Genomic DNA, 20,404 nt, shown 5'->3' with positions numbered 1-20,404 from the left:
GTGTCATAAGATCATATGGCCATGCAGCGTTAATGATGATGCTGGTTTATTAATTGCTGCTTGTTAATCATTGCTGGAGTGCTTTCACAAGCTTACTCTGCACATGGCAGGGATTTGGATTTTTTAATTCTAATTTTATTGTTCTTTCCTCTCTGCTGAGTTTCTAAACACTATACAAGTATATACAACCGCAAGTCACATTCTCCGCACCTGGTTCCCATAATTAATTTTGAATACTTTTATTATTATACACAATTATTATGATAATTGCTAATCATTTTATCTAATGTAATGTCACCGAATTCGTGCTCTGTAAAATCCCAGCATAATTGGTGCCCAATGTGGGGCCATGTACTTCCAATTAAAACTGTGCTCCTCGTATCCAAACAGCAGCTAATTCTGTCCTGTTTCTGTAAATGAAGATGCAACTGTGCATGTTTTTTTTATTTTTTTGTGGGTGTGAGGTAGAGATTCCCCTTTTTTTAAATATTGGCCCCAGTTAACTATGTGTATCCTAGTAAATAGAAACTTAATTCTACACCCATATGAAAATTTGCAGTTGCAGGCTTCTGAATTACTTCTGAAAATAATATTTGATGCAACAAACTGCATTAAATATTATTTCATTGCAACATACTTACTTAATTAATTAGCCTGTAGGCATTTGGCAGCTCATGATGAATCTGTTTGTAAGCCTTAATTCAGGGAGGAGTATTTTCATTAAAAAAGAAGCCTTATCAACAAATTAGGCCGCCACAATTAACTGGTCAGTCTATCTCAAGTTTCAGACACCCTACTTGGCCTTGATAAATTGTCCAGAAGCTTAGGCCAAACACTCAGACCTAATTCTGCATAGACTTGCCTCAAGCAACTTAAAATTCAGTTTAACATCTCTGTTTATTGGGACTCTTAAATATGGATGGTTCAATTTCTCCAAGACATTTTCTGAGTTTATTGTAGTTTTGATTTAATTAGATTTTGCACTTTGCCCAAGTGAAAGACACTTTTTTAAATATTTTTTTTTAGATTTTCTTCAAGGCAGGTTTGTGAGCGAGATCAAAGAGTATATTTCTTCTTGGCCTCCCTTTTCAAAGTTTGTTGAGAATACTGCTACTGAAATATAACCCTGTTGCATTTGCTTTCTTTTGACGTTGCTAGCAAAACACTTGGTGCGATGTCTCTTTCATTTGTCAGATGTGAGCCATTTTCCAGTATATGATGCAACTATTCTGAAGCCAGGCTATAAAAGACATATGAAGAGACTATATGGATATTTTTATTATTTTAAATGTTAATCTTGTATTGTTATTTGCAGTGTGTTGCAAAGACTGTAGAACAAAAAAACCCTGCCAGTCTTTTATATTCGACAGGTGTCTAAAGCCAATTTGTTGCCCATCACATTTTTTTATGAAAGGATACCCATGAGAAACCCTTATCAGATGGATGCTTTCCAACAGCTTTGTGCAGACTAAAAGCTTGGAAAAGTCAACCATTTACCTCAGCCCAGAGGTTTGGGATGGTTCTTTGTTTGTGAGAGCTCAAAGGCTTAGAAAGGCCAAATGCTTATCATAGACCAAAAGACCTTTAAGGCTTTAAGGCCACCTGCTCACAAAATAAAATCTGTTTTGTGACTCTGCTGCTGGTGATTAATGCTGCCAAGAGCAGAGAAGACAGGCATCTTCTCAGTTTAAAACTTTTTGTCATTTACATTCAAGCTGTTGTATTGTTTTAGGCTTTTTTATTCTTAAGCCTGTAATAATAATACCAAACACTGATATTTAAGCGTTCATGTAGGAATCATGGTTCTTACCTTTGTTTGCTTTTGTTCAACACATAACACAGCAGCTACTCTGTAATCTACTGTAGGTTAAATATTAATTTATTATTTTTTAGATTTGGTTTATATTTTGTTGTGATATTGTGACATCTACATAGATGTGCTTCTGATTTTCCTGTGAAACGTCTTTTATGAATGATCAGACATGAGCTTATTACATCTCCATAAATAGCCATAGCATATCTGCATCCCCTCCTTGATTTCAAGGTTGCTTGCTGGCATGTGTGGTATTTTTCCTTGATCAAAGAGATATCCAGACTGCCCTCCAACCTGGTTGTCATGGGAACAGGTGTCACATGACCTAAAGTGAGACAAACTTTGGATGAGAGAGGATTGGCTCTCTGGAGGGCGTCAGTCCCCCTCTCGGTTCATCTGACATGGTTACCTTGGAAACAAGGCTGTGAGACAGGAAGCTGCGCAGAGATGTAAGCTCTTGTTTGTTTGGATAACAGCAAAGAAGCCGCCTGAACTCCAGGCATCTAGGGGATATGCAATTAGCTTGACGATTTTAAGCATACAGTGAAATACTGTCTGTCTGACAACCTATTGATCTGTCTGTTTCTGCACGGGTCTGTTCATCAGGAGACGGAACAAAATCAAATACTTAGATCATGGCAGTAAACGGGAACTAGTTTATTGCCTTCTAGACAAAAGACCACTAAATAATAATGAATTTGACATCAAACAACAAGGTTAATGGGCTAATGAGAGAGGGTATTAGATTCCCCCAGCAGTCCTACATGACTGATACTCACATTAGATTGGGATGGCTCCAAAAATGCTTCTGACAGTTTCTCAATAATAGTGACAGCCCATATACTGATGGGGGCAGTAATCAGTTTGCCTTGGGATCTTTTACAGGTCTCACTAGCTGTCGGGGAACCTAAACTCCAGTCACAGTTGGGCTTGTGTGTTATTTATTTCATGCTGGTGTGGTGTTGGTGCTTGTGGGAGAGATTATGAGTAATCACTCAGATTGGTTTTGCATGGTAGGGGTACTTAAAATAATATCTTTTGGCGGTGCACTCCAGATGAGTCTTTTTAAATGAAATGGTTTTCATGTCAGGTCTATATGTCAGTCAGAAACCCTCTTGATCTTTTTACAATCACTGAACTTACTGCCAAGAATCTTTCCTATTGCTATGCAGCCCTTTTCTCTTGTGATATTTATGGGACAATAGGCCACTCACCAGCCAACTACATTATATGTATATATGTATTGTTTATCTTGTACAAGGATCATAAAAAGAGTAATCTAAAGACTGCCGCCTCTTCTTACCTCATCCTTTTCCTCCTGCTTTCATCAAGACATATGAAACACATTCCACAGTGAGCCATCAAAAGAAAGATCCAATATTGTATCTTACCACTGTGCTGCAGTGTGCAAGCACAAGTTCAATAATCAGTGACCCAGTTATTTTAATTGCTTACCACAAACACAAAGAGGGAAAAAGATAAATAACAACGATGCTCCTGCACCAGTATCTAATGCCATGAATAAGAAGGGGCTCCCCATTAACTAGCATGTGATCAAGGCATTCTCTCACACGGAATCATGAAAGAGAATATATAAACAGCCTAATATCCTGATCTATGTTTTATGCAAAAACAAAAGGGATGAATTCAAGAAATAATTCAGACACTTTCTGACCTAATAACAGATAAAAGAGATAAAAGGGAGCTAGCCAGGATTTCCAGGTACTCTGTACTGTATTTAATAAACCAATTCTCAGTACAGTGTGGAGAGCAGCATCCTTCATGACGATGTCAAAATCATCATATTCCTGCTGCAAAACATTTAAATAAGGGGAATCATAGCTTGAGAGGCAGATTAGTAGTAGCAGTTCATTTGTCAGTATAATGCAAATGCACGGTAGAACAACATGTTCTAGCAGCTTCATGTGCCTGTCTCACTTTTAACCGAAATAATAAGTTGGTATCATAAACAGGTTGGCACAGAAACTACTGATGCTGCAAAATCACAGAGCAGCAGCGCCTCCCACCACATAATCATGTGCTTGTGTTGCTTCCTGCACCACAACTTGCAATCAGCTCACTCAATTTAGCCTATGGACAGAGGCATCACAATATGCCTTTAGTTGCTATAGCCCACTTCTTTAATCCATCAGCAGGCAATTCAAGATTTAACCTTGGCATTGGCATTTGCTGGAACAATTGATTGCAGGATTTTAATGCATTAGAAAATTAATAATATATGTTTTATTGAATAGGTTTGCAAAACATCATGCCTCCATCCTCATAGGATTGTAATAAAAGGTTAGGCAACCATGTTTACATGTTTACGTAGTTAATTAGAAAGGGAACTTTCAACTTAAGCCTGCTTTTGTGCTGGTTTAATAAAGCACAGTCAGCTTGCAGCATAATTTATTGGGTTTTAAAATAAAAAATGAACCAAAATAATTTAGCTTTTTATTAATTTGAGATATGCACTCTACTTGCAGGTGCATGTACTGTAAAAAGAAATGGCTAACTGTGTAGTAGACTACAGATGGTGTAACCCCCCCAAACTATCCAGATACTAAAATGATTGTCTTTCAACTTTGAAAACTTTATTAAATAAATAAACTGCATCTTTACATTCCATTGTTTAGTCCAGTTACGGATTACAAATCTATAACTGGATTCATGTCTTTTCTCAGTTTTAAAAAGTTGTTAGCGTCTGTGCAAAGTAAAAGTGTAATGAACCTTCTTTGTTAATTAATTTTGTCATTCACTAGACTCACCTGTTCGGTCGGTGCAGCTTCTGTACATGCTTCACTACAAGAACCATAAGTGCAAAGATAACAAAAATCTGCCATTCCATACTTTATCAGACAAAAGTGACATTTGCAACCTTTATCATGCTTCCCCCAGGCCTTGTATAAAAGACCTGACATCTGGATTGTGGCCTGTGACATTTAGACAACAGTTAGAGCAATTTCAGTAAAGCCATTAAAGCAGTAGTTGTAACTCTAAATCCCAAGAATAATTTCAGTGTGTGGAAGTTTGAAGCATCTAATTTAAAATGGAAAAGTCTGAATGATTTATCTTCAAAAGTCAGTAATTACCATGCCAGATAATTCACTAATTGCAGCCACTGAAACCTTGTAGTATAAATCCCAGTGCTTTTGAAAATGCAGATAATGTGATCATGATTGTTGATTATCAAGATTGGTCTTTTGGGACAATTTAGCAAACAGCTGCTTGTTGGTGTAAAGATTTGATGAGCAGTTGCACTGCCAGCTGCTGAGACCGTTTACAGTGAAAACTTTCTTGCCTAACTTAATTTCACATAACGAGTATAATCAAAGGTGATTTCACCTGTAGGTTTAGTTGAAAATCATGATCAAATTATGATAGAAAGAAAAATGGTAACAGATGTAGCTATTACATAGTAAGGTTTAGCACAAAGTGGTGAGCCCATTGTTGCCTCTGTAGGCTTTGAGACTATGGTACTGTACATAGACCAATGCCATCATTACATGTATGGCAATTATAGCTGCTGTCTATTTATTGATCTCTGGGCAACAAAAGGCGATCCCCTTTCAGCTCCACAACAATCGCTATACTGTACCTTTAAACTGGACTTGAATCAAAACACCTACTGGACTAACCCTCATTGCAAATTAACACCACCGTTGGATAGCTGTTAAAAATAGCATATACTGTAAAGGGATCACTGTCTCCTTCCCTTGCTGCATTGCTTTATTGTTTGATCGTGGCAAACATAATGTTCTTAATATTAATTATGCTCAGAAAAGTAAGAAAATCTAAATGAATTATTCATGCTTGTTTTTGAGTCAGACTTAGGAAACATACATTAAATAATGTATGACTGTGTATCTTTGATAATAGCGTTTGCATTAGCCGTAATATGCTTTCCTTCATTTGAGAGGGCAGATTCTTGCCTGGACTAGTTATTGTGCAAAAATTGATTTCCCTAAAACCCTGCATGCCAGAAGACATTAGTCAGCGCTGTCTGGGAGCCAAGGCTATACATAAGAGAGGGCCCCACGTGTTGCCATTGGAAGGTGAGGGATTTTTTTAATCTCATATGCAGCTCGGTAAATCTGACGGCTGCCATAATGAAGAGAAATTGCTGAACAAAGAGATCAATAGCAATTTTAAAGTATGCAACCACCTTTAATGATGAGCAATCTGCAATTTGAATTTGAATTAGGACCTCTGTCGATTAGGATTTAGAACATCCAAATAAAATTTCCTGGTACTAAGTGGACAGGACATGAACCTTTAACAATTAGTATTTAAGATATCTCCTGTTCACTGAAGCTTGAAGGAAAAGTGTGATGCACATAAAATTCACTAAAGCATGTATAATTTCAGCAAGAGCTCAGGGAATAGCCTTAATGAGTGTTCAAACAAAGCAGGGAATTAATATGACAAGTGTGCATTCAAACTTGTAGTGTCGTTGGAAAATAAGACTTTTCTATGGTAGAGGGATAATTGTGTGAATACATTGAGGTTAATAGACAAGCATTGCAGCTAATGAGCACTGGTGCAGTTGAGATATGTGGTATGATGTTTTGTTTCAGTTCAAATGAACAGAATTCACCAAAGCACTTAGTTGTGTCTTTTTTTTCTCTCATAGGGACACTATATTTAATATTGTGACACCCATCAAAAGTATGTTAAATACTATAGATTGAAACGAGACCTAGGGAAATGGTTAGATTTCAGTTTGACATTTGCAGGCTTCATGATATTTTTAGATGCTCTGACACAAAAAAACATGACAAAGCATTGATCGTTGTTTTTGTCGCAGACAAAGTGAAGGCGGAAAGAAGAGACTGACAGAAACAGATTTCTGTCAAAACTTGGTTTCATAATAGGTCATGCTCAAATTCACAATTACAAACGCACTGACATAGAACTGGTTCATTTTCCCCATTTATTATTTCAAAGCTGAGATTAATCACATGGAGGGTAATAATGACTAAACCTAATCACAGACTTCTGCTTCTTGTTCACCAATAATTACAGACAGACTTGGTACCCAGCTATATGATTTATGACAGAACATGATGGATATTAATGGATTTTGTAATTGGTGCATATGTTTATCAAAATAGCTGTCTGGCTCTGACAATATAAGAATACGTCAGGTACAGCAAGACCTTCTGTAAAACCTCTGTACTCCAAATCCAGTAGATAAGGGTCCTCATGTTTCTTTTTCTCCTCCATCCTTCCAGTACTTTAATTGTTAGTGTACCTTGGTTTCACAGAGCACAAGACATTATTCAGGGTTTTCCTACATCATGAAACTTAGATTTCATGCACATAAAACTCCATCTATGATACACTTTATGCGCGCAACAGAGATTTCATCTGGACTGTGATAATGAAGTAGATGCTTAATAAGAAAAGGTGAGTGGGAAAGTGGCTGTGAGTAAGTTATATTGTGAGATGCATATTCATGTCACATGCAGACAAAGTCAAATTGATATAGATGCAGATCCTAGCATTGAGGGAGAGTTACTAGATTTGCAATACCAGTATGTGTAACCAGTATTTATAAATGTCAGCCAGCAAGAACAAACGTGGGGTTTGTCAAATGCATCATTAGGGAAGGTCTCTGACTCGGTTGGCCCCGTTTCTCACAGTATGCATTCTAATGTGTATTATGATAGAATACCAAAACGGACGGATGGATTTCATCTACAAGCATTACAGTGAATCTAAATATCTTGACAAAGGTGGTCCTCAAATATTTAATTGCAGCCATTTTGGTGGCTATGTTGGAGAAAACCCACACTAACAAAAACAAACCATTATCACTCAAACAGGTATTGGAGTTGACACTGGTGTGGTATTTTCAAAGTAATGAGGTAGATACTTCAGCTTGACTCATTATCACCTGCATTAGCCTGTGGGGGTTTAGTGTGTATTTTTTAGAAGCCTGTCCAGTTATTACACTTTAAAGAGAATAATTATGAGCAGATGATCAAAGTCTTATGATATTGGTTAACGCATATGTTGGTATAATTATTGTTCTGTGATAAAAACAAATATTAGTTTTTAATTCTAGGAGCCTATTGGAATAAGAGAAAGTTTAACATTCTGCATGATTTCAGCTCTTAACATCTTACAAAGAGAGTGCAAAAAGTGTTTAACCTCACATTGAAATAAATGCACTAACTCTACTGCATGTGCTAAGTGAAATAACTAACAATAATGAATACAGGAATCTAACACCACCAATAATAATGTAATAAAGATTCTACAGTATATGAACCTCAATGAAGAATCAGATTTTCCAAATAAAATGATACAGAGGTTTTCTTCAAAGTCACACTGTGTGACTTCCTTAGAAACAGTATCACCTTGACTGTGTCACATAGGAGTTACCTCTGACTTGTTGCTGCCCTGGAGCTTGACTTGACATGGCCACTATAATGAAATGAAATAGTGAGGACCCGCCTCTCCCCTATGTCAAATGAGGCTGTGTGAATTTCCTATACTGGGTATTTCTAGCACATGCTTTAGCCCTACTTAATCGCTGTATTGCTAGAATCAAAGGTGCAACCAGCCTGTCTATGGGATCCTACATGCTTGTATTCTGAGCTTGAATAAGCTACATGATGGCTCAAAAATTCCAACAACTGCTGAGTTTGTGCTCCTACAGTGCCTTTCCCAGCTGAAACAAAAATAATTCAATCCTGTCTGTACTTTTCCTAATTTATGTGTGTTCTGTAAATTCATACAGACCTCTAAACAGCTTCTCTGATGGAAAATAGGGGGTTATCAATGGTTGCATCAAAAGAAATGTATTTATACTTATTCTAGTTTTACTGCTTTTAATGTGAGTACATTTTAGATAAAGCCACCCTTAGAAAACATACTGTACATGTACAACATACTGTAGGTGTCTGTGCCTTATAATTTGCTGGGAGCACAGGTCAGTGTCTCGTATGACAGTCAACAACAGTCCAGTTTCCTCTTATCCTGCCAGAAGTTTGTGAAATCTTCTATACCAGTTTTCCGAACACCCCCCCCCCCCCCCCCCCCCCCCCCCCCCTGCTGTCAGTGAAGCTTCTTACCCTGCCAAAAAAGTCTAGACAGCCACTAGAGAATTCTGCAATGTTAAGCCATTGTTTAGTGCTTTTACCTGTGTTTTGGGTCATAATCTTGTTGTAGAGCCAATGACCTTCCATGCTTTCACACTATTCTTCATAGTTCCGAGATGCCAGTGTGCACTGCACAGGTTGAAGGCACACAGGACCACAGGTAGCAAAGCAGCCCTAAAACATAATAAAGACACCTTTATGTTTCCTAGTGTCACAGTCTAGTGTTTTTTTTCTTTGAAGGTTTATTCTTTCCATCTGTGAACATAGAGCTGATGTGACTTTCCAAAAAAAAAAAAGATTTGGTTTTGTCTCTTCTTTCTAAAGGACATATTCTCAGAAACCTTGTGCTTTTGAACAGTCTTTTTTTTAAGAGTGGAATTCTCCAAGGAGTGCACTGTCGCTCAAAAAGTGAGTGATGCCACTTTGAAGCTTGGCTCTTTATGTACCATTTGCACTATTCTGCTGTTCAATCTGGGGAAGATTTTCTTCTTACCACCACAGCCGCTGAGGTTGTCTGCAGACAACCAATACTTGCAACTGTAATCACAGGGGCATCAAGCTGCTTAGTGATAGACCTAAATCTTTTAACACGCCTTACTAGTTCCACAAGTTCCTGTCTGGTTTTCTCAAAGTAGCACTTGCATGTGGTCCAGGCAATTATAGTGAGGTAAATGAAAAGTTATTTGGTGGTGATTATAGGTGGCACTGACTTTTAGATATTGTGTTGAGAGCAACAGACCACTACTCTGCCTCACCTTTTTTTAAAACTGAGGCTGGAACTTTAATTTTCTGTCCCTGTCCAGGCCACGTAACTGGAGCTTAATGTTTAAGCTCCAGTTACGATGTTGAGCAGACTGCCTGCATGTCTTTGAGCGCTCCAACAGAATAGAGTTTGAAACAATTAGTAATCTAAAACTGACTTTAATTGTTTGGCACGGAGTAATTATTTACTAAAGTACTACTCCTACGTTTCTGATCTGTAACTGAGCCATGTTGCAGCCATAACACAGCCCACTCCGCTGCCTCTTAGGTGAAGGTAGAATTAGAAATTTCATGTAATGAGTGCCATTTAAAATGCTGGGGAACACACACAAACATTACACCCATGCTTTGTTGCTCAAAGCTATAAAGTTAATATTTCCAAGTAGTGGTGTAAAGAATGACCTACTTCCACAACTAACAGAGACTGTTTGCCAAAACCTAATTTGAGCATGTTGAATTTAGAGAAGTCGGAACAGAGCTTTGCTACAGTACTGTACAATATAAAAGTATATGTGGCAAAATGGGAAAAAAATAGTTAAGTGGTTTTCAAACAGTAACTACAGTATGTTTAATCTGAGGTTAGTCATGTAGGAGAAAAGGACTAGAAGAGCAGGAGGTAAAAAAACATAACCTTATACCAGGTTTTAAATTCAAAACTATTAAAGAATAGACTACATTCATAACACCAATCAGCTTTCATGTAAGTCAAACATAAATATCTATACACAAGTTCTAGTTTTCCTCTAGTTTGATGATGGTTCCCCTTTCATCAGGACTTATGTGGAGGGACATAATGATATAATGATCCAGATGAATCCTTGCTTGGTGGAACTTGATGGTATCTGTCATGCTAAGCTTGTTACAAGTTACATACAGTTTTTGATTTTAATATATATTTGCAAAAGCTTTAAAAAAATGTTTTGATGATTTACAGTAGTTATTGTGCACAAATAAGAAAGGATCTGAGCTTCATTAGGTCAGATTAGGCATTGATTTGTAATCACTTTATTAAGCTCTGACTATTTGATTTTAATTGTTTTAAAATAAAACTGCTTCATTAAACTATGGCTAAAATAAGATCCAAGTTGTGTGTGTTGTGATGCACTCCCAAATATTTAATGTTTAACTACAGTAAAATGCCAGGCACACTGTAATATGGCAGTTGATCTAGTTCCAGTGTTGCATTACCACTATTTGAATGTTAATTCAACACTAGTGGAAAGAAATTTCCAGAATGCAGTAAGCCTCTGTACTCTGCATTTAAGCATATTTTGTGTAAAGGTCCAGTTGGTGGATTCAATGCAGCTTCCAGTTCTTCTTAACGCTCCCCTTTTATTGTCTGCTTCCTCCATTGAGGAAGGGGGTGGCCAGTGATGCAGGCCGGGGTTGTTTCTGTGGTAATGAGCTGTCAGGGATATAAAGAAGGCTGTTGTTGTTTTTTTTTTTTGTTTGTTTTCCGTTTTTTTTCCTTGCATATCTCTTCCGTCCAAATAGCGAGTGTAGATGGGAGAGCTAGTCTGGCAGCAGCATCTGTGGAGAGCACGCCCTGGGGACTGTAGTGTCACAGATGCAGTTTAGGAACCATGTGAATGGAGTGGCTTTTCCCTGACTGCAGGCTGTGGGACTGGCATGATTAGACCTTTAGATGTTGTCTGCTGAATGATAACTGGGTTCTCAGGTGCTCAGAAGGGCCGGTCTAAAGGACTGATTTAATTTGGCAGCCTCTAATGACAAAAATAAATCCTTCAATCATTCTCTGCTCTTTTGGCTTTGCTGATACGTTTCCCTCTGATTGTGTAAGCACTAATTGTCTCTTTCATCATGCATTTCAGCTTGCCTCAAAGCAGCACACTTGCTCACCAGTAAATTGCACAGTTATTAAGACTAGCTGAGGATGAAAAATAATTATTTTATTCACTCCTTGTAATAATCTCACAGATGCTCACTGCCTCTAACAGTTCCATTATGTGTCAAGGCCGCAGAAGCATTTGTGAAAATCAAACAAAAATCTTATTGAGGTGACTCATTTTGATTACCTGCTTTAATTCTGTACAGTACACTGATAGAAACGCTTACATGAACTGTAAGACATAATACATCATTAAATTTACAGTGCAAACTCTTTACTGAGAAAAAGAATATGTGCCTTACATGCAAATTAAATGCATACAGAAACTACTGCATATTCCTCCCACTGGTATAGAACATATGCCTCAGCAACTGGTTTCAGATAAACAGGTTAAAATCAAGCTGAATAAATAGCGTGAGCAGATGAGTCATTGGACTTGCACAGAACTTTTTTCTCGTCAAAAAAATTAGTGTAACTTTTTATGATCACAGTGCATTTTAGTCTTAACCACTGCAAAAATATTTGGGGTTTTACTACAATATACACTTGACTTTTGGTTGTTTGATTTTCAATGTATCACATGTATAAATAAATGAAAAAGACAAATGAAAAAGAAACAGTATAAGGGCTCTTTTAATAATGAAGGCAAGCTACACATACTGTGTACCAACTCTATATCTGCACAAAGAGACTTCTACTTGTGGAGCACAATTCTCTAACCAGTGCAAGTGTAGTTTTACCTGTATTCAATAGGGACACTGATGATAATATTATGTGTCTACTCAGAAAGAAAGAAGAAATGCAAGATGTAAAATAGCAAATGGTTAGATTTGAAATAAAAACAAATAGAAAAAACAAATACAAAATACTATACATGTTCTTCTGGCCTTTAGACTTTGGGAAAACCTGCCGTAGTTTCTACAGTGTAAAATATAATAAATAAAATTAAATGAGCTTACGCTACACTGAATAAAACAACAAAAAATGAAATGCATTCAACATCTGTGACTCCTGGCACTGTGATGATCAGTACTGACAGAAAATACAGAAACTGGGCCTGCCGCTCAGCTTACAATGTCATGGTGTAATGGAAATCAAATTAATTTTCCACCCGAGATTGCCATATCACTAGCCAGACAAGAATGATGTATTGCACTTGATATTCATTTTCCATCATCTTTGGCAATCTTTGCACTTTTTGGCAGGCTAATAGAAGTCTTTTAAGAATGGGGACATCCATCTCCAATTCAAGATAACCACTTGTGTTACATAATAATGTGACTGCAGGAATGTGTTTCTCTAAAAAAAGAAAACTTAGTATTTACAGTAGATGTAGAGTAAGTAGATGTCTGTAGCCAGTAGCAAAATATATATTTATATATAGATATATTCGTGTGTGTGTGTGTGTGTAGATAGATAGATATATATATATATATATATATATATATATATATATATATATATATATATATATATATATATATATATATATATATATATATATATCTATATATATATATATATATATATATATATGATATATAAAATATCATATATATATATATATATATATATATGATATATAATATATCATATATATATATATATATATATATAAAGGGAAAGGGAGAAATCACACAACAGTGATGCACAGTGGCTGGTGGATCTGAGGGAAGACCACAGCAACCTCCCTGAACAGAATCCAGTGACTATCACAGTGGCAGACATCCAACATAGAGTCTCAGGTATGAAAAACTGGACAGCACCTGGCCCTGACATGATCCACGCCTACTGGCTAAAGAAGCTCACTGCAATCCATGAGCGCCTGGCAGCACAAATGAACCAGCTGCTAAGGGATGGGACTCACCCTGAATGGCTAACCGAAGGGCGAACGATCCTGATAATGAAGGATCCCTCAAAGGGCACAGTCCCATCCAACTACCGGCCAATAACCTGTCTCTCCACAACATGGAAGCTCATGTCAGGCATCATCGCAGTTAGATAAGTGGGCACATGAGTCAATACATGAGCGAAGCACAGAAGGGCATTGGTAAGGATACCAGAGGAGCCAAACACCAACTCCTGGTAGACAGAACAGTCGCCCAAGACTGCAGAATGCGACACACCAACCTGTGCACAGCCTGGATCGACTACAAGAAAGCCTATGACTCAATGCCACACACATGGATCACTGAATGCTTGGAGCTATACAACATCAACAGAACTCTAAGGGCCTTCATTGCAAACTCAATGAGGTTGTGGAGAACCACCCTTGAAGCCAATGGGAAGCCACTTGCCCAAGTATCCATCAAATGTGGCATATACCAAGGAGATGCACTGTCCCCACTGCTGTTCTGCATAGGTCTGAACCCCCTCAGCCAAATAATAAATAAGACTGGCTATGGATACCGACTCCGGAACGGGGCCACCATAAGTCACCTCCTCTACATGGATGACATCAAGCTGTACGCCAAGAGTGAGCGAGACATCGACTCGCTGATCCACACCACCAGGATCTACAGCTCGGACATCGGGATGTCATTCGGACTCGAGAAATGTGGGAGGATGGTGACAAAGAGAGGCAAGGTAATCCACACAGAAGGGGTCTCACTCCCAGAAGGAACAATAGCAGACATTGAGGACAATTACAAGTACCTTGGAATACCACAGGCAAACGGCAACCTTGAACAGGCAACAAGGAATGCGGCAACAGCCAAATACCTCCAACGAGTAAGGCAAGTCCTAAGAAGCCAGCTCAATGGCAAGAACAAATCCCGGGCAATAAACAGCTACGCTCTGCCAGTGATCAGATACCCTGCAGGAATAATAAGGTGGCCAAAGGAAGAGATACAGACCACAGATGTTAAGACACGAAAGCTCCTCACCATGCACGGAGGGTTCCACCCCAAATCCAGCACCCTGAGACTGTACGCTAGCCGCAAGGAAGGAGGCCGAGGACTAGTGAGCGTGAGAGCCACTATCCAGGATGAAACATCCAAGATCCATAAGTACATCAAGGATAAGGCCCCGACAGATGACGTGCTGAGTGAATGTCTCAGGCAGTGGAGAACAGAGGATGAGATGCTGGAAGAGGGACCATCATGGGAGGACAAGCCCTTGCACGGGATGTACCACCGGAACATAACTGAAGTGGCTGATCTCAACAAATCCTACCAATGGCTTGAAAGGGCTGGGCTGAAGGACAGCACAGAGGCACTCATCCTGGCTGCACAGGAGCAGGCCCTGAGCACCAGAGCTAAAAAGGCCCAGATCTACCACACCAGACAAGACCCAAGGTGTAGACTGTGCAAAGAGGCCCCAGAGACGGTCCAGCACATAACTGCAGGGTGTAAGATGCTGGCAGGCAAAGCATACATGGAACGCCATAACCAAGTGGCTGGCATAGTATACAGGAACATCTGCGCGGAGTATGGACTGGAAACCCCAAGGTCAAAGTGGGAAACACCTCCCAAGGTGGTAGAGAACGAGCGAGCCAAGATCCTGTGGGACTTCCAGATCCAGACTGACAGAATGGTAATGGCGAACCAACCAGACATTGTAGTGGTGGATAAAGAGCAGAGGAAAGCCGTAGTGGTGGATGTGGCAATACAAAGCGATGGCAACATCAGGAAAAAGGAACATGAGAAACTACAGAAATACCAAGGGCTCAGAAAAGAACTGGAGAAGGCTTGGAAGGTGAAGGCCACAGTGGTGCCTGTGGTGATCGGAGCACTAGGGGCTGTGACCCCCAAACTGGAGGAGTGGCTACGACAGATCCCTGGAAAAACATCCGAAATCTCAGTCCAGAAAAGTGCAGTCCTAGGAACAGCAAAGATACTGCGCAGAACCCTCAAGCTCCCTGGCCTCTGGTAGAGGACCCGAGCTTGGAAAGTGGATGAGACCACCCGCGGAGGGTGAGAATAGAGTGTGTGTGTGTGTATATATATATATATATATATATATATATATATATATATATATATATTCATGTATGTATATATATATTCATGTATGTATGACTGAGTGGCGTGCAATCTCCCTATAATGTAACTTATGCAGTGAATTGGCAGCATGACATAAGAACAAAAACACTGACTTAATTGAAACTACGTCTGCAACAGCAAGAAACTGGCAAATGCCTTTAAGTTGCTACATGTATATTTCTCTAAGGTATTGTAAGCAGGGGTGATGTTAGGACAAAATAAACAGATGGTCTTTGAATTAATGTAATCTCAAGAGATGCAGTGACAGACAGATCCCCACCAGTGTGAGCGCACAGCCCTGCTCTGTGCAAGCACACAGGATGCATGCCCCAATATAATACTCCCACTGGGAAGATATGTAAAGCCATGCTCATATCTGCGTTAAGCTTGATTGACAAACACAGTCCATTCGTCAACGCTCATTTCTCCATCGTGCCCTATGATCCAGCGTGCCTCAATATTTGTAAGAACTTATGTAAGGAAACAAACAGGGAGGATTAACTTGAGGTTGGTGGCTGCGTATACATTCTTACAATTTACAGTATATTGCCTAAATGTGATGTTTATGATCATCTTTTTTTAATCTTGTATATGGTTACGATATACTTTAAATTTTAATGTTATTTTATACATGTCATTTACATTATACTTTAATTCCTCAACATGATAGATGACCAATAAGGACACACCCATTATCAGGCTGAGACACACCAATGGGCAGAGTGTGGTCTCGGTGCTAAAAGAGCCAGCTTTGAGCCAGTCAGCAGACCGCAGCTTTACTTGGCAACTGGCAGGTGTGAATATGACTCTTTGTATGTGTGAAGCAGGACGGTTTTAGAGAATGACATGCATATTATATTGGCATTCCTAAAAGTAACAGGACTGTCAGCAGGTGGTAGGTGGTGGATGGTACGTCTGCGTGGTCCAGCTTACACTTCGCAAAAACTCAAGTTCTCTTAAATTTGGCAGTTTTATATAACCCCCCCCCCGCAGACGCTTCATACAGGACAAGTAAACATGACCTGCTTCTTCTGTTATTGCACTTGTTCAAACAATCATATGGAATCTGAATTGCAACAATCGCCCGTAAAAGTGTTAGAAAACAGGCTGAGTTGTTGCAGAACATCTAGCTTTAGTGTTGCACTTTCTACTTGTTACCAACATTGAGTTCAGTGAAATCCTCAAAGATTCACCCACTTCAAAGCTGCTACACTTTCTTCTTTCTCTTCATTGATTTAGGTATTTTCTTTAACTGTTCCACTGAGGACCTCATCCCCTATGCCAGAGACATGCATCATTTTATAAGCTGAAAGCCACTCAACTTTTACCATTAGACTGTGTCCCGAGGAGAAACAACAGGTGCGACCGCATCAGAAACAGACTTTCATTCAACGTGCCCCCTGCGTAGCTTCCTCTTAGCCCATGTCCAATTACAGGAAAATAGGACTCCAGGGCCAATGTAAAGCAGCTTTAAATGTCATCAAAACGTTTCCCAATGAAAAGAGTGGGTAGATCAAAGTGTTTGTGATGCTGTTTGCTCCAATTTCCTTTCCTACAATAAAGAGCTTACATCCTGAAGTATTTACAACAGTAGTAGAAGAGGCAAAACTGATATAGAAGGAAACTAGTATCAGCACATTTGCTGATGACTCTGTCTTGACATTGTCTTTATAATATAATTAACCCTTATTAGTCCCACAGTGGGGAAATTTGTTCTCTGCATTTGACCCATCCCCCTTGGGGGAGCAGCGAGCTGCCACATTAGCAGCGCTAGGGGAGCTAGCGCGAAGTGTCTTGCTCAGGGACACACCTAATGCCGAGGCGGGGGATCAACCGCAGACCTTTTGCCTTCCGAGGTCGACGCACTACCAACTGAGCTACCAAGCCACTAAGACCATAGATTTGACAGTCTCTGTTGTGGAGATTGTTTTAGGAACAAGCTGAACAAGCATGTTCCCCAGCAGAAGCAAAAAGATACTTATTCTCACAAGGCATTCAGGCCCTTTACCACGATGACAGATGGCTGATTGGTAGACTTCTAGTGTAAAATGGCTGCTCAGGTGAGTAAGGTATGATCTGGAGACGATATTTCTTACTGTAAAAGGCTGTTGGGAAGACTGAGCAATTAAAAGATAAAGGCAGCAGGTAAGGTGACATTGTGACACCTTCTGCAGCACTGTGTTGATTGTGTTGGCATTGCCAACAGCGCAGTGAAACAGAGAGCACAGACAAATTTAGCTTATCTGATCTCATTGTTTGCTCTTCCCTGCCTACTTAGTTTAAGTGTGTGATAAAAAACCAGTTTTACATACGGCTCTGGATGTGAACCAATGTGTCACTGCTTTTTCTTAGAAACAACCAAAAAGTTTAAAAAGAGCAGATATTATTTATAGAATAGGTTTTATTAATAATAGACATTGAAAAATGCTTTAAGGCTGACTGTACTGTGTAGCTGCCTCGCAACAGCTCCCATTGACAAACCGTGCGCTTGGTCCTTTCTATCTGCAGAACATTTGTAATATTTGGCAGATGCCAAGTCACAATTTGATAAACTTGTTATGCTCAGTTGCATAGTGCTTTTAAATGTGTCTGCCTGTATGAACACACTGTTCTGATCCGCTGAGAATTGGCAGAAGCCTTCCAGTCCCCTGCTGATAATGGGGCTGCACGGAGATGCTGCACATTTTTTGGAAAGTGAGTTTTTGGAAATGTGAAATTTGAAAATCTATTTGTAAACACTAAGCTGTGTATGTACTGTCGATTGAAACTAGATTAAAAACATGCAGTAAACATGACAAGGCAGCAGTGCCACTAAAGTTCATGTGTCTTTGAAACCCTGTGAATTCCCTTTTCTGTAATATAATTGTACTGCACTGTACTTTTCCGATGGTGGCATTTTATTTTATAAAGCATGCTGGAAATAAGGAATCAGAATAAATTGCACCATTACCATCTGGTGTGTGAACTGAATGCATGTGCTGGAATTTTTTGTCAGTGACAAATATAGAGCTACAGTAAAGCAGTAGTACTGTAACATACAGTCTTGTCCTTCTCTAGTCTTTTTGACACTGAACCTTGTTTGATGACATAAACTTCACAGGCATATAAACCAAACATATGTTATAGAATCAGCAGAGGAGAGGGGTAGTATTGTTTCTCACCCACACACAAGAAATCCAAAAGCAAGTAATCTGTGCAGCATATGGACACAAAGACAAGGCAGTGAAATGAAGTCCAGCTATTGTATAAAAGAACCTTATTTGTATGGACATTTTACTTTATAAATTACGCTTTTTTTACATTTGAAAAGAGACAAACAAATTGTGCTTCACTTTCCTGAGGTCTCCGTTATGGAGCTGATAGGAAAGAAATGGTAATCACTCTTCTGGTAATAAGCAACTTTCTCACCAGAGGAGGCAATTGCAGAGAATTGTCTTTTGTTTCTGTTTCCTCAGACATTGGTTTCAATCACAACATTACATTTTGACCAATTTTTTATTTTATGTATAAATCTTTTATTTTTATTTATAATATTTTTATTTGGCATAACCTGAGCCTTGCATTTGAAATCCAAATTTGTTCTTAGCTCCAGCTCAAACCTGAACAACACATTCATGTGGTCCACAACTAATAACACAAAAGGGGATTAAAGACTGATTAGTTGAGCTGCTGGTCAAAGGCTTACACCAGGGAGAACCTCACTGTTGATTTTCTTGATTATGTGTGTGTGCTTGTCAGATTACTTGTCAGTGACATGCACCCCAAAATATCAATTCTTCTCTGACATCAGTCTACAGTCTAACAGATGGCATCAACATGTTAAGACAAGAGGGGAGAGCACAGTTAAGGTTCATTTAAAGTAATGATTGGGTGCAAAGCTCACTGGGTAAACTTATTTCATGAGCTGAAAATGCTCCACGGCAGCTAAAATAATACGGTCACCGTTTTTGAACTCAAAGTATAAATGATTACATGGATGTTCCCTGTTGTGCCTGGTGATCCTCGAAACAATGGAGTCACATACACAGTGGTATACTGGTGTAATCAGTGTTATTCAACCCCCTGCCCAGCAAGACAATCTAGCGATATGCATAAAAATGGCTGAAAACATAATCAAGTAAAGCCTTATTAAATGTGTTTTGCAGCAGGTTTTCTGAGCGTAAAGTTTTTGCCTGTCGAGTGTTCAGTGCTTTGTCGGCACCGGCGCTTCAGCTTGTGCCTTCATCAGGCCCTTCTGCAAGGCTTTGGCAGTGATACAAGGGGTTTTCTTAGCTCCATCTGATTCCCCTTGGAGAAATTTCGCTTTTACGTCCACGCCCAGGAAGATTTGCTGCTATACCATGAGTTTTCTTACTTCCCTCTAATGCTGCCAACTGTCTCTTGGAATTTTGGAACGTACTGTATTTGAAGCGGTTGTGTATCCATTGCTGTTTTGATGTAGTGAGATAACATCTCCTCTTTGTCTATAAGACAGCTCCTATATTTGCCATGTTTATCTCAGTTTGGGCACTTTCATAGAAGCATTTACACGACCGCTAAAGCATATATGCCGTCATTATAAACTTTCTAAATAAAGTTTTTTGAACAGTTTAATGAGTTTTTTTATTATGCAAAAAACAGTGGTATTTGTGGATTTAATAATTACAGTGTGGTATGATTGTACACAACTTTAAAAAGTCTGATTGGAAAATATATATTAATTGTAACCTTATTCAAAATTACTGTATATTACTGTGAATTGAATTCATCAGTACTGTTTAATACAGTGGTAGCACTTCTTAGTGTCCTGCTCTGTCAGTAATCTGACAACAAGATCACCTAGTTTGGAATGTGTCGCCACAAGACAATGGGCAGTTTTCTTCCCTGTCTCAAGCTTTTCCTCTTCCTT

General features: G+C 39.0%; 1 protein-coding gene across 4 annotated transcripts in view; it reads left to right on the top strand.

The window, feature by feature from the left end:
• The window catches only part of pcdh1a (protocadherin 1a), a 135,943-nt gene that overhangs the window by 25,152 nt on the left and 90,387 nt on the right, over positions 1-20,404 (top strand). The window lies entirely within an intron of this gene.

The sequence above is a fragment of the Betta splendens genome, chromosome 14, assembly GCF_900634795.4.
Source record: "Betta splendens chromosome 14, fBetSpl5.4, whole genome shotgun sequence".
Lineage (NCBI taxonomy): Eukaryota > Metazoa > Chordata > Actinopteri > Anabantiformes > Osphronemidae > Betta > Betta splendens.
The sequence above is the reverse complement of the archived record's forward strand: the minus strand, read 5'-3'. Positions and strand labels throughout refer to the sequence as shown.